The sequence below is a fragment of the Pan paniscus genome, chromosome 4, assembly GCF_029289425.2.
Source record: "Pan paniscus chromosome 4, NHGRI_mPanPan1-v2.0_pri, whole genome shotgun sequence".
Lineage (NCBI taxonomy): Eukaryota > Metazoa > Chordata > Mammalia > Primates > Hominidae > Pan > Pan paniscus.
The window spans coordinates 52174884-52190627 of record NC_073253.2 but is presented as its reverse complement, the minus strand read 5'-3'; the positions used below and the strand labels follow the sequence as shown (position 1 = coordinate 52190627).

Here is a 15744-nt window from a genome sequence, read left to right as displayed (position 1 = left end):
AGAGGAGATGACAAGATCACCTTCCAGTTCTCCGTGAACTGGGGAGTCTGGGTGTGATGGGCGTTGTAATTTGAATGATGTTCTAGTATTCTGTCTTTCTTCCCTGTGAACATCAACAGTACCCATTAACTGGAGCATCCTGAATAAATGGTTCTTGCATCTGCATCCCATCTGTGTATTTTCCATTTTTTGCTGAAGTTATTATTAAAGTTCACTTTAAGCATTACATTTAAAATTATCTTTAAAGGAGGTTACTCCTAGGCTAAAATGTATCATCAGTTACTTAAACTTTTGGGAATGGCTTCTCTGTGTTTGTATCTGGCAGCATATTTGCTCTTTCTTGCAATAACTTCAGTGTTCTGTGGTCTGATCAGCTGCATCTGTATCCTACATTGCTCTGTGTTGATACTCCAATGATTAAAACAAGATTTGAAAATCAGTTGCTTTTGTTGAGAAGAGTACCTTCAGATTAGGTCTAAGCTAAAACGGCTCCCGTAGGGCGGAAGCTTAGGTACACCCTGAGACTTCCTGAGTTATAATCTTTAAATATCCTCTGCAGCAGTCTTAAGTTTCACTGTTTGATCTTTTCCCAATATTTTAGTTACACTTTGAAATGGCAGCAAGTCTAATGTAATAAAAGAACAAAAGTATTTTCAAAATGTTTCTAAGAGTGATGCCTTAGGACAAAAAATAAGATGAGTTGAGCAGGGATGAGAGTTTTATCTGGCACGTAGGGAAAGACTGGTCAACATGGATTAGCTGGGAGAGACTCGGCTTTACATCAGTGAAAAAGACTTGAAGGTGTTGGTTGACCACAAACTTAATATACACTCAAAGTGTGGCACTTTTTCCAAAGGATTTAATCAAGTTCGTACTAAATTCATTTTAAACAATGCCCAGGTGAAGGAAGGTCATTGTTATAACTAGACACTGCACTGATCTGACTACATTGAGTAAGTATGTCAGTGCATTCAGCAGTTATTCAGGGAGCCATGACAAGCCAGATATCCAGGACACTGAAATGTCTTCAAATGAAGACTTAGATCAGGGATATTTCATTTCTTCTACACATATAGCTATTCTTTCAACAAAAATTTACTGATCATCCCTATGTGCCAGAACGGTGCTAGGGAAACAAATATGTAGAGCCAGTTTCTGTTTCAAGGTACTCACAGTCCAGTAGGACTGACATGCAAGTAAGTAGACAATTACAATTCAATAATGGAATTCAACATCCTAATTTGCATACACACAGATAGCCTAGGAACTAGAAGAGGGAGTACCCAGCTCTTCCTAAAAGGGTCCAGGACATTTTTTCTAGAGGTAATGCTTACAGTGGCATTTAAATGATTTTAAAAGTTAATTTATTATGTGCATATAATGAACAAAGGCAATATAGAAATAGGGAAGAGTCTAGGCAAAAGCTCAGAGTAATGAGAGAGTGGAGCATATTTAGTAAAGAGCAAATGGTTTTATAAGGCTGGGGTATAGGAGGCAAAGGGGAAAGGGGAGAATGATGAGGCTAGGAAGATAAAGGCAAGCTCATGAAAGGAACTTTATGGGCTCCAAGGAAATTTGAATTTTATCCTGTAAGAAATGGGAATTGGCTCACGCCTGTAATCCCAGCACTTTGGGAGGCCGAGGCGGGCGGATCACGAGGTCAGGAGATCGAGACCATCTTGGCTAACACGGTGAAACCCCGTCTGTACTAAAAATACAAAAAATTAGCCGGGCGTGGTAGCAGGCGCCTGTAGTCCCAGCTACTTGGGAGGCTGAGGCAGGAGAATGGCGTGAACCCGGGAGGCGGAGCTTGCAGTGAGCCGAGATCGCGCCACTGCACTCCGGCCTGGGCGACAGAGCGAGACTCCGTCTCAAAAAAAAAAAAAAAAAAAAAAAAAAAAAGAAATGAGAATTCACTAAAGGAGCACTTTGGTAGAAGTATGGAGGTTTGATAAGCCTAAGGACAAGGAGACCAGGTTGGACGCTGTTGCAATAGTACACATGAGAAATAATGAGAGTCTGAAGCAGTAGTCATAGGGAAAGAGGGATAGAATGAATGGCCAGGACAAAGAAAAAACTCAGTGATGTGCTCATTAGCCCTTCCAGGCCACAATCTCTAACATTTTATACAGCCCACTGATACTTCATCTCTCCCTTCCATTGGCTCTTCTCACCATCAACACACCCTAGATTTTACTAGTGTATCTTGTTTATTGTTCATCTTCCCCTCTAGAGTGTAAGTAAACTCCATGAGAGGCAGGGATTTCTGTATGTTTGGTTCACTGCTATATCACCAGTACATGACACATAGGTACAAAAGTATGCTCTCATTGATAGAGGAGGTAGACTTATCTTGTATTATTCCAAAGGATAAAATTCACGTAACAAGATATTTAATAATACAAAGCTGAATGTTTTTCCTTTAAGATCAGGAACAAGACAAGGAAACCACTTCTATTCAACATTGTAATAGAGTTCTAGCCAGTGCAATAAAACAAGAAAAATAAATAAAAGTATTCAAAGTTGAAAGGAAAAAGTAAATGGTCTTTATCTGCAAATTATCTATGTAGAAAATCCTATGGAATATATAATACAGTGATTAGAACTAATAAATGAGCTTGGCAATGTTGCAGATAGAAGATCAGTCTAAATACTCAATTGTATTTCTGTGTACCAACAACAAAGTATTGGAGATTAAAATTTAAAACATAGTACTCTTTACAATGACTTCAGAAATGTGAAATACTTAGGAACAAATTTGACAAGATTACAAAATGTTGCTGAGATAAAATTTAAAGAGCTACATAAATGGAGAGATATACTGTGTTTATGGGCTGAAAAACTAAATACTATTTTGATGTCAATTGTCCTCCAAAGTGGGTTTCTTATAGGCAGCATATCTATTTATTCACTCTGCCAATATCTGTCTATTCATTTTGGTATTTAGATCATTTAATGTGATTTATTGATATGGTTAGATTTAAATCTATCTTCTTGTTATTTGTTTTCCATTTTCTCCATCTATTATTTGTTCTCTATTTCCTCTGCCTTCTTTTAGATTGCATGTTTTTTATGATTTCATTTTATCTCTTTTGTTGTCTTCTTAGCTAAAGCTCTTTGTTTTGCTATACAGCACTTTACACATAGCTTAAAAACCTTATAACAAACTACATCCATTATCCTCACATTATGTACACAGGAATAACAACAACAACAACAAAAACCAAAATGGCAGCAGATCCATAATCCTTCCAGGTTTTGTGCTATTTTTGTCGTAGATTTTTCTTTATATATATTATAAACGTTATCATTTTTGTTTAAATAGTCAATTACCTTTTGGAGATAATAATAATAAAGCTTACAAATTTGCCTATGCTATGACCATTTCCATGCTCTTCATTTCTTCATGTAGTTCAGATTTCCAATTTGTGTCATCTTCCTTCTGACTAAAGGACTTCCTTTAACATATTTTGCAGAATAGATCTACTGGTGACAAATTCTTTCTTCTTTTGTATGTCTGAAAATTCTTTATTTTGCCTTCATTTTTGAAAGACCTATTCACTGGTATAGACTTCAACATTAACAGTTTTTTCATGTTTAAAGGTGTTGCTCCACCTTTAAACAATGCTCTCACTTGCATTGTTTCTGATGAGGAACTTCTCCTGTTTTTTTTTTTTTCTCTATACATAATGTGTCTTTTTTCTATGACTGCTTTTAAGATTTTCTCTTCACACTGGTTTTGATTTTGAACAATTTGTTTACATTGTTCCTTGATTACCTTTCTTTCTTTCCTTTCCTTTTTTTTTTTTTTTTTTTTTTGCTTTTGTTGCTCATTGCCCAGGCTGGAGTACAATGGCACGATCTTGACTCACCTCCACTTCTACCTCCTGGCTTCAAGCGATTCTCCTGTCTCAGCCCCCCAGATAGCTGGGATTACAGGCATGCACCACCATGCCTGGCTAATTTTGTATTTTTAGTAGAGACGGGGTTTCTCCATGTTGGTCAGTTTGGTCTCGAACTCCTGAGCTCAGGTGATCCACCTGCCTCAGCCTCCCAAAGTGCTGGGATTACAGGCGTGAACCACCACGCCCAGCTGATTACCTTTTCTTTATGGTTCCTGTGCTTGGGCTCTTGTTCTCTTTCCATTCCCCCACCTACTCTCCTTCTAGACACAAATTACACTTCTATTGATCCACTTGAATTTGTTCCATGAGCCAGTGAGTCTCTGTTCTTTTGTTTTTATTCTTTTTCCTCTGTGGTTTGAGAATAGTGTCTACTGCTATGTCTTAAAGTTTCTTAAAATATTTTCTGCAGTGTTCAATCTACCACTGATTTCATCAGTGAAAATTATATCTTAGAAATTGTAGTTTTCATTCCTAGACGTTCAATGTAAATATCTTCTAAGTTCAATTAAAATATCTTCTATGTCTGTTCTTCACTAGTTGATCACATGTAATACAGTTATAAGAACTGTCTGAATGTCCTTGTCTGTTGATTCTAACATCTGTGTCAGCTCTGGGTTGGTTTTGATTAGTTGCTATTTCTCCTTATTATTGGTCATATTTTCCTACCTTCTTGCATACCTGGTAATTTTTTTACTGAGTACTATACTTTGTGAATTTTACCTTGTTGGGTACTGGCTACTGTTGTATTCCTACAAATATTCTTGAGCTTTGTTCAGCGATGCAGTTAATTTGCCTATAAACAGTTTACTACTTTTGGGTCTTCTTTTTAAGATTTATTAGGTGAAACCGAGAGCTGTTTTCAGTGTACTGTGAATTATTTTTCATTACTGAGAAAACAGCCTTCTGACTAGTATATCCAATGCCCCACAAATTATGAGGTTTCTCAGTCTGGCTGGTAGAAACAGGCATGGTCCTGTTCCCTCTAATTTGTGGAGGTAGGACTTTCCTCGCTGGAAAGTTTCCTCACATGCATTTGTTGATCAGTACTCTGCAGAATATTCAAGAGGGAGCCTTGGTAGAGCACTGGCGTTCTTTCTCTGTACAGCTCTCTCCTCTTCAGTACTCTATCCCGAAAACTCTAGCTGTCTTGGTCTCCAGGAATCTCATTTCCATCTTTTCTCAGGGAGTTCACTCGACTCCTGTGTCTGGATTCCCTGCAAGGGGCTGGAAAGTTCTCCCAAGGCAGTAAGTTTTTTGGAAAGCTTATTTTGTAGAGGCAATTGTTTGTTTCCTATCACTTGAGAATCACTGTTTTTTTGTTTCCTGACATCCAGTGTCTTGAAAAGTGTTGCTCATTATTTTGGTTGTTCCAGGAAGGAAGGCAAGACTGGTCCCTATTATTCCATGTTAGCCACCAGCGGAAGTATCTCTACCTTTAAGAAATCCAACACTACAGCCGACCTTTCATTTGTAGAACATGTCTTAGGTATCCTGCCATGTGCAAAGATTTTGTGTGCAGAAACCAAGCTGAATTTATCTTAGTAACTCCAGATAACTGACACAGGCCTTTGCAAATCGGTGGTAAATTGAATTGCTATAGGACAAGCAGGTGAAATTTTCACAAAGGGATATTTTTTGCCTTATGCGAGAAAGAAATATCTGATAGTTTAGTAATGAAAACTTTGAAAAGACATAGTGATCTTTCCATTATGAGAAGCATTCAAGCAGAGTGCAGATACTATTTGCCAGGAATCGGCATTTCTGCATTGTCTAGAGAAAGCCTCAGTTTGGTGCCGATTTTTCCTTAATGTCTCTCAATCTTATTCTTTGCCAAATGTGAGCTATTATAAAAAGAATTAATAAGGCCTCTCTAGATTAATTATTACTTAATTATGAATGACTCTGTCTAGATTAATTATAAAAAGAATATTCCCCTCAAAACTTTTCTACAACTATACTCCCTACATCAGGTAATCTCAGGTAACAAGGAAGCCTAGACACTGTTATCCCCAGTTGGCTGATTGGGAAACAGAAATGCATGGTGGTTTAGAGGACTTGTTTTAAGTCACACAGTCAACTACAGAATGAAGCCGAGAACACGGTCAGGTCCCTAGATGCATGACAACATCCTTTCCCTTTGGCTATGTTGCCTCATGATACCATAGGAGGTTTAAAAAGTTCAATTATTCTTTTTTTTCCTTTTAACATGGGTTTTAGAAAGGAGGCAGGAACAAACATAGTGGAGCAAGTGTAGAATGCAGATAACATGGCATGCGTTTCTACCATGGAAAGTAGGACTGAAATTGGAGTTGTTCTGCAGCAGAGGTTAAACAATAAGAAAATGGAGTAGGGATCCCCAAGGCCCTGCTGATCTGAAGAATCCAGGTAAGCATTGAATTAAATCAGATAAGCAAAGGTTCACGTGAGCCAGACAGTTTTCAAAGTAAATAAAACACATCCAGTAATACAACCTTATTTCAGATAACAGAGTTTCTGCATAAAGGAGTTTCAGATAATCAGGGCTTTACAGTATAAACAAACAAGAAGAACACTGGACATGAGAGGAACTAATTGAGGAGATTCAAGTAATGAGGAAGCCTAGTATCTATAACTGCATTCTGTGTGGCTTCAAATTATTAAATTTCAAAAATTCAGCCAGGTAGGATGGTGAACAGGATAGAAAATGTAGGGTAATTAAATCATCTAGCCCACATCATTAAGTAACAAAATGTGTTGTGATTTATGAATGTGGAGGAAGGCAGGACAGAATAAAAGCTACAAAGGATGAGGCTGAAGCATCATGTATGTTACGGAGAAGCAAAAGGCAGGAGGAAAAAAGAGGCAAAAGGCTGAAGGCTCTATCAGGGGGTAAAAATTAGATTTCAGGCTTCGTTACACTCCCATGGCACAATGGAAATAGCAAGGGGAGCTAAAGGGCTTAACCAGGCACAGTGGCTCATACCTGTAATCCCAGCACTTTAGAAGGCACAGGTGGAAGGATCGCTTGAGCCCAGGAGTTTGAGGTTACAGTGAGTCATGACTGTACCACTGCACTCTAGCCTGGATGGCAGAATGAGATCCTGTCTCAAAAAAAAAAAAAAAAAAAATTAAAAACAACAACAAAAAAGAATTAAAGGGTGAAACAAGTGTGGATTATTGACTGGGAATATTCAGACTTGCTTGAGAACAATGGGCTATATAAACCACCACCTCCTCCTTTTTCCTCCTCCTCCTCCTTGTCCCCACCACTCTCTCTTCTATCTCCAAGATCCTAAGCCTTCTCACCGACAAGCTGTGAACCGCAGGGTTTGAGACCCAGTAGAATAGAGACAGGGCTCTGGAAGTGGGGAGCAAAGGGAATAAAAGGATCCAAAGGCCATGGAGAAGAAGGAGAAGTAGAGGTGGTCCATCCAAGAAGAGAAAGGGGTGAGTTTTTAGCCAAACCAGAAAGGGGAAGGTAGTGGTTGGGGCAGAGGCTCTATTTCTGACTTCTGTAATACGGTTATTTCTCCCATGGGTTGAAGGCAGCAGGAACTATGAGATAATTTTTATGAGAAAAGTATTCCCTTTTTTATTGCCTTTCCATATTCTGAATAAGTCTAGAGAGAGCCTCAGTTTGGTGCCAATTTTCCTTTAACACCTCTCAACATTTCCTCATCTCCTCCACCCTCTTTCCTTAACAAAGAGGGAACAGACCTCAATTTAAGAGCCCTGGTCGGCAAAACTGTGGTTAGCTGGAATTCAATTACAATGCTTTGTTTTGTATTTATTTCTATTGATGGTGAATAATCTGGTTTGAAATGTATAGTAGCTATAGTCTTCTTTAAAATAAAATTTGAAAAAAGAATTTATTACATTGGAATTTAAGCTGAGTGATTTGAAACTACTTATCAAACTAAAATTCTTCATTGACCTAAATGTCAAGAAAAATGACAGGATGATATGGTGGACATAAACCTTAGTCTGGGAATCAAGGATCTTCCATGAGCTGTGAGTGTGATTTTTGGTCACAGTGATTTCATTTTCACTTTTATTAATGAAAGACATACAGCTGCTAGCCAGAACTTAGCATGAGACGGCCAAAGTTTGAACATATTAAGTTACTAAAGTTCTAGTCAAAGGCAAAGAAATGATGTTTTAGTGAGTCTGTGCCAATTTAATACACATATAAACTCACAAATATTGAAAGGTCTCATGAAGACCCCCATCCTACAGGGTCTTTGGGATGCCAACATTTGGACTGGATTATTTCTACGAGACCTTCCAGTTCTACAATGCTGTGCCAAATATTCAGTCTGGTGCCAGCAAAAGCAATGATGTGATAGGGAAGAATAATGATAGATATTGTATTAAAATATAATTTTCCTTATCTCTACTTTACCTATCAAATAGGTAGCCGGGAATGAATTTACTTGAAACAGATCAGATGCCAAGCATAACCATTTCCCTTGTCATCTAAATTCTTCTCTCCTAAGAAAGATTTTTTTCATCAAAAGTTTTACGACACTTTTTTTTGAAGGTCAAAGGAATTGAGGCCTTAAATAGATAAGATGGGCAAGGGGAACAAGCTGGTTGGCTTTTGTCGGCCCACCTTTGGTCTTGAAGGGAGGGACTGCCCCTCTCTCCAGTATGGAGCTTCTCCTAGTTGACCTGCCCAAAGAATTGTCTATCTGTGGAATCTCCCTGAGAGCATAATTTCTGTGCCTTCTAGGGAAAACAACAGGGGTTAGGAGAGGAGCTGGTGAGACTGACAGCCTGGGTTCAAATTTCAACTCCTGGAGGGAGCCTCCATTTTATTTAAATTTTCACATTTATCTAGCACAATGACTGAGTGAGGTTGGTTCAATTTCAGGGCAGTTGCTGCTCTTTTTCAAACTTTTGTGTGAATTAGAAAACACACACCTCCTTCCCCAAACCAAAGCATACACATACTCTGTACCCATGAAGCACAAATAGACACCCTGTCCTCAGGGCTGATGCCCCCTCAAGCAGAGCAGGGAGAGGATTCAGCACCATCTGCCTCTGCACTTGGTACTTTTATGAAGGGCTTCACCTACCAACCCTATGCAGTGACCCTGACAGTCATCACCATTTCCTAACCAAGGAAGGTTAAATATTTGTGTTTCAAATAGATCATCCTGGCTATTTTGTACAAAATAGATTGGGAGAGGATGAGGCTGGTTTCAGCAAGTTGTTAAAAGCCTATGGCAGCTGTCCAGTTGGGAAATGATGGGCATTCAGGTGAAATGGGTGGCAGCAGGGATGGTGAGAAATGAATACATTCCAGGGATGTTAAGGAGACAGGGTTGACATGTCTGAGGCTGCTGTGAGGATCCAAGAGATGATGATGATGACAGTGCTGATATTAACAATACTATTGACTGAGGGTTTGTGTGTACCAGTTATTTATGTAAGTTATTTGAACCAAAGAAAAAAAAATTGACCACATCTCATGCCTGCATAGTTGCTGTAAGGATCAGAGATCACATAAAGTGCCCAGCCCATAGCAGATCCTTCATCATTGGTAAAAACTGGCCTTTGAAACTCCTGTGTTAGTTAAGAAGCCCTAGTTTGTGGACATGGGTGGATGTTGTCGGCAGTGGAACATAATCAAGACAGAGGCTCCATCACCTTCTGAGCATCAGGTTAGATTCCTCCTGTAACTTTTCAAAGCTGCAGATATTCAACCCCACCTCCATTCAGTTAGTCCAAGATAGGGGTCTTGGTATCAGTGTTTTAAAAGCTCCCCAGATAGCCAGTGTTGAGAAGCACTGAAGTTAAAAGAAGTCTTTGGAATCAGACAAATCAGGGTGACATCCCAGCCCTGCCCTTCACAGTAGTTTTCCTTGTCTAAGCCTCAGATTTCCTATTTGAAGAAGGAGGATCAAAATTCCCCCCACTCCAGGTTGTGGGAGGATTAAATCAGGTGTTACGTGCACTCCATAGGACCTCCGGGACATCTCTTTTTATACCTAGCTTAGTGTGGTGTCTGGCCCCTAATGTGGGTTCAATAGATGTGACTGCCATGACTGTGGGGTCGAGAAGCAAAGGAACTTAGTGAGGGCCGGCTCCAGGGGTGAGAACACTACACCTGTCACCTGGTTTATAATCCTGGCCCAAAATGTGCTTGTTTCTTTCACAGATGTGGAAACCCAGGTCCAGTCAGGGAGTAAATAATCTCCCCAAGGACACAAAGTGAGAGAGCTGGAATTTGAATCCTAGTCTGTGTCCTTCTGCCATACACCAGGAATCAAATTCAGGCCATAGCTAACTATTCCAGAGAAAGACTTGTTACAGAAGTGATGCTACTGGGGAGAAGAGCCCTTGTCTCTTCTGCTTTGAACTGCTGGGCTGAGCCACAGAGTGAAGGGCAGGGGAACAGCTAGCAGCTGGCCAGGACAGCCCAGAGCTGCTCAGACAAGAGCTCAGTGGTGAGGGCTGGGCAAGGAAGGAAGTGTGGGGAGGAGAGGGGGAAAAGGATCAGAGAGCTGCTGATTTCGGGGTGAGCAGAGAATCACATATTTCATGTCTGGTCAGATTAAGAAATGCAATGGTATATGCCTGCCAATACAATGACTGGTAGACAGTAAGTATTCAGCAAACATTATTTTACCTTTTTCTTCTTTCAGAGCTGCCTCCTGCCCCTGAGGGGAGGAGTCCATCCTCTTCTATAGGATACACCTGTTGGCTTCTTTGTCCATCCTTCCCCTTTCTGGGAATTGTTCTCCATCAACATGTTTATGGGGACAGCCATTTCTATACAATGTGACCTGTATTGATCTATTTTGTGTTGCTATAAATAAATACCTGAGGCTGGTAATTTTTAAAGAAGAGAGGTTAATTTGGCCCATAATTCTGCAGGCTGTACAAGAAGCATGGCACCAGCATCTGCTTCTGGTGAGGCTGCAGGAAGCTTCCACTCATGGTGGAAGGTGGAGGAGGAGCAGGCGTGTTATATGGCAAGAGCGAGAGCAAGAGAGAGAGCAGAAGGTGTCAGGCAACCAGCTCTCATGTGAACTAATGAGCAAGGACTCACTCATCACCAAGGGGATGGCCCCAGCCATTCCTGAGAGATCCGCCCCCTAACCCAAACACCTCCCACCAAGCCCCACCTCCAAGACTGGCGGTCAAATTTTAACATGAGACCTTCATTATCAATGTTTGTCTATCTACACATCCAAAGTAGATCATCATCTTTGGTCTTTGGGAGATTCAGAAGGACGATACACCAGAGAAAAACAACTCCTCTGGCCTGGGAGATTTTGACTTTCTGCTTTTCATGTATGTTTGCTTTTATCGAAGAGGGAATCTGCTACTTGCCTGATGCAACTGCATTTGGATACTGAACTGGGGCCCAAGGACGTCTCAAATCACTGCCTGGGAATGCCAATTTCTCATCATGAATTAGAAATCAATTCTAGCAGCCTCCCTGCTAAGTAAAAAAATTACATAATTCCTTCTGCACTACTGCATTAGGCTGATTTTTTTTTTTCCTTTTCCTGAATGTACAGTAAATCCCTAGTGGTTTAAGCCATGGTGCCTCTGCTTAAACACAATATGAAATCGCTACCAAATTTAAATAAAAAATAAATTCTGTGTTGTGTTAGGAGTCTCTCCTGCCAAAAACTCTCACACAATTAACACACTAACAGAATGTGTTGCTAATTTCATGCCACTGGAGTCTTTTCTGCTTCAGAATATAGAAACAAAATCAGGTCAGAGCTCCAATAATAACAGGATTTTGTTAAAATATACAGCCCTGTGTTGTAGATACGTTGTAAGAATGGGTGAAAAGGGGACTCACAGTGATGCATGAAATAGCTCACTACTGCAAATAGAAGTGGGAGAACTTGTCTCCAGCTTCTTTGCAGAGAGAGAGAGGTAGAGAGAGGGGGAGAGAGGAGAGAGAGGGTGGAGAGAGATTGGGGGAGAGAGGTAGAGAGAGAGAGAGGAAGAGAGACTGAGAGAGAGGGAGACGGGTAGAGGGAGAGGAGAGAGAGAGGATGGGAGAAAGGGAAAGAGGAGAGAGAGAGGGAGACAAGAAGAGAGAGGGAGAAAGGAGTGAGAGAATAGAGAGAGAGAGGAGAGAGAGTTAGGAGAAAGATAGGGAGAGAGAAGAGAGGGATAGGGACAGAGAGGCAGCGAGGAGAGAGAGAAGCAAGAGACAGGGAGAGAGGAGAGAGAGAAGGAGGGAGAGAGAAAAGGAGGGACAGAGAGAGAAGGAGGTAGACAGGGAGAAAGAAGAGGAGGGAGAAAGATAAAAAGAGAGAGGAGAGAGAGGTAGAGAGAAAGAGAGAGAGGAGAGAGAGGTGGGGGGAGAGAAGTAGAGAAAGAGAGAAGAAAGAGGCTAGGAGAGAGACAGGGAGAAGAGAGAGGAAAGAGGGACAGAGGGAGAGAGAGAAGAGAGGCAGAGAGAGAGAGTTAGTTCAGCTCAGTCCAAGCCCAGACCCACCAGGTTCTGTGGGAAAGGGTTTCATTATCAATGTTAGTCCATCCAGACATCCGCATACTTTTACAGGGGGAGGCAAACGCCAGGCAAAGAAACTAGGGAAACACAAGCCCAATAAATCACAGCTAGGATTCTGATTCCCCTGGTTCATTCTGAGGCTTCCTCCCTCCACCTCTTAGCCTTCTTACACTGGGCCTCTTCTTTTCCATAACAAAAACAGCGATAATGAAAATATTTTGGCAGCATTGAAGGCCTTTCACATTGTGACCCTGACCTCCAAATCAATTTTCTTTATTCTTAACCTGACCTTGGCATCCATTCTCCCTGGCGTTCAATATTAGTTACAAAATCTTGAACTCCCCGAGACCTTCCCTCCTCCCCAGATAACCAAGGCAGGCCACACTGGGGAAGCTCTGATGAGGACAGAGAGAGAAGGCTTCTCGACAAAGAAAAATCATAACGAGATGAACAAGCCCGATGCCTTCTATAGGAGTCTCATTTGCACCAAATGCTATTAGCCCCATTATTTACTCAGACAACGGTGCAGGCAGCCTGGGCTCCCTGCTTGCGCGGGGCGCTGTGGAGAGCACCATGCATCACCAGCCGGCCCGGGCGCTTCCCTTAAATAGTAATATGTAAGGTAGAGCATGTTACATTTCATCCATCACCCATGGGCTCACCGAGCGCAGAGACTGGAGAAATTGCGCACATTTCTCCGTTGCTGCATTAATACTAGAAAGGGAGTGAACTGAACAGAGAAAGTGCCAATTTCAGCACACATGTTAAAAAGAGAAGCAAAGAATAGCAGAAAAAGAAAGCATCTCCCGAACTGAGATGCTGGGGTGTGGGGGAGGTTTTTAAAGGAGAAGACTGCTTTTCAGAACTCCTGTGCATTGACTATGAGAATAAGGACCCACTGAGACAAGAGTTCGGGGTCAGCATACATTTAGGAGAAGAAGTTGGCTGGCAGGGGCTATTTTTCTGCAAATTAGTTTTCTCTCAAGGGTAACGGTGGGGGAGGAGCAGAGGAAAATGAATTGGAGCCCGTTGAATAATCGCGTATTGTTCGGCCGGTTGCGGTGACCTATGAACTGATGCTCCGAGAAGTGTTTTCAGGCCTTCCTTTTATATGGGCGAGGATGGGAAGCCTCTTACAGCTGTTGACGAGTGTCCTGAAGGGGCAACGATGGGGATGGCAGTGTGGCCCCACGAACAATGGTCACAGAGCATCGGCTCCACTTGGCAAGAGAGGCACCGTCTGCTGGTCAGTACAGCTGACCGCAGGGCTGGACAGGTGGCCAGGCAGGAAGGCGAGAAGAGGCACGGTTCAAACTTTATGCTGATCACAAAGAATTGAGAAAAGGGGCAAAGTGAAGAAATACAGTGTAGCAGGACGCGATGGATCGACTTTCCTTGGGGATTAGAAGGACCAAGAGCTCTGCAGTGGTTCAAACAGTTCAGTGCAAATGGAATTCTTCTAGGATGTTTACAAAATAAAAGTGAATCAGTTCATCTAAAAGCATTTGTGCTTCATTGTTTTCAAGTCCAGATTCTGCCTGGAATGCATAGCATCGTATTCTTCCTTCAGACATTTTATCATTCTCACTTTGGCATCAGAAAACCCTGCATCATCTAAACCAGGGCTTCTCTGTTCCCTTGAAACACCCAAATGAGATGAACTAAAAGTGCAGAGACTCTAAAGTGAAGCCGGAAGGGACCCTTCACAAGGGAGAGACTTCTTTGAAGTCTTGTACTTGTTCATCTTTTAAAAAGTACCTAAAACTGACATATTGTGCAGCAGTCTGAAATTTAACATTACAGATACCATTTTTAATTCCTTTAGCCACCTCAGTTGTAGGATTTCATTCTAAGATGCAGCTCAACCTGTATCAGGAAAAAAAAGAACAATCACCAATTTCATGCATATTTTGAGTTTAGGAGGACTCCACCTCAGATATCCAAAACTTATAATCTGAAAAAAAAATCTATGTCATAAAAGCAAGAAAATAGAGTAATTATAATCAGGGAAAATGGAAACTTCCAGAAGAAAGAACCAGTTTCATCTGTGGCTCCAGACAAACTGGGCATACCCCAGTTTGCAAAGCATTACAAAGGAGACAGCTATTGTAAAGTGATGAAAAGTAGACTTCCCTGGTTGTAACTACCTTGTCATAAAATGCCATGCCTGACTCACCCTAGGGCTGTCAGAGCACAGTGTAGTGCCAGGCATATAGCTGGTGCTCAGTAAATACTTGTTGAATTGAAAGTTGTTGATAGCGCTCTGCATTCATTTTCCCCTTTAGGTAGCCTGTGGCAGGGTGGTGAGCCTGGGATGGGGACGTCTCACAGCCCAGCAGTAGGACAGGCTGTTCTTCCTGGAGGCAAAACAGGTTAGGGCAGCACATGGTCCCTTCCATCTGAGTCTGAGTCTAAGTACACACTCACTTTTCGTCTCCGCCACAGACCAGCTGCATGATCTTGGGATCCACTTATCTGGGCCTTCCAGCCCTTCTCTAGCAGAAGGAAGCCTCAAGCACCATCCTCTCAAAGGTCTATTTAAAAATTCTACAATACTGTGTATTTAGATTTATAAAGGACTTTTCTTTTTCACCAGTTGCTACCTGAGGGCTGAAGCAAGGGGCAAGATAGCGGAAGATAAATCAGCTCTGCTCTTGTCTCCCCTGTGCCTTTCCAGTTGGAAGGGCACAGAGGACCCAGTGTGGTCCCACCTGGGAGGCTGCCCACCTGGTGTCCTTTGTCCTGTTCTGGCAAGAAAAACCTCAGAACTGAAGACAGGCTGTAAAGAGTGGTGAAAAGCACTGCCAGTTAGTTACCTTATTACAAATTTACCTTAGATGAGGTAATTCACTAAGCAGGTCGCAGGGCTTCAGTGTTACACTCCTCCCACGGGCCCCCAGTAGTCAGTCTCTAGAGTTTGGCTTACTTAGTACAGGTGACCACATTCTGGTCAAAGTCAGCAGAGCCATCCGAAGTTAGTGTTCTGCGATATCGGCTCAATGTTTTGTGGTTGTTGAGACTGATTACCTGTTAAAATGACCCATATTTGAGGGTCAAATATTCAGGAGCAAGAAATGAAAAGAAGCAGATTCTGATTTCAAGATTTCAGGTTTTAAACATCAGGCCCAAATCCATACTTTCATTTTGTTCAGTAAAAAGCAAAGCTGGTGATTCTTAGAATGAAAATGCAGTGTTTTCCACTTGAAGAAATCCCAAACTTGCAAAATTAGATAAGTTAGAGAGTTATGTTTTTAATTATAAAGGGATTTTGCTTTCTACAGTGACTCACCCTATGGCTCCCGCTTCCTAGGAATTTAAAGTATTATTTACTCCCCTGCCCCCACAAAAATTCAGATGCCATTTTATATTTTA

At 41.4% G+C, this 15744-nt stretch overlaps 1 long non-coding RNA gene across 1 annotated transcript; it reads left to right on the top strand.

Moving 5' to 3' along the window:
* The first annotated feature begins 303 nt into the window (after positions 1-303).
* Positions 304-11501, top strand: LOC134730430 (uncharacterized). Its single transcript, XR_010112193.1, has 2 exons — positions 304-7331; positions 10535-11501. It is a non-coding gene; the product is annotated as an uncharacterized LOC134730430 (long non-coding RNA).
* The last annotated feature ends 4243 nt before the right edge of the window (positions 11502-15744 follow it).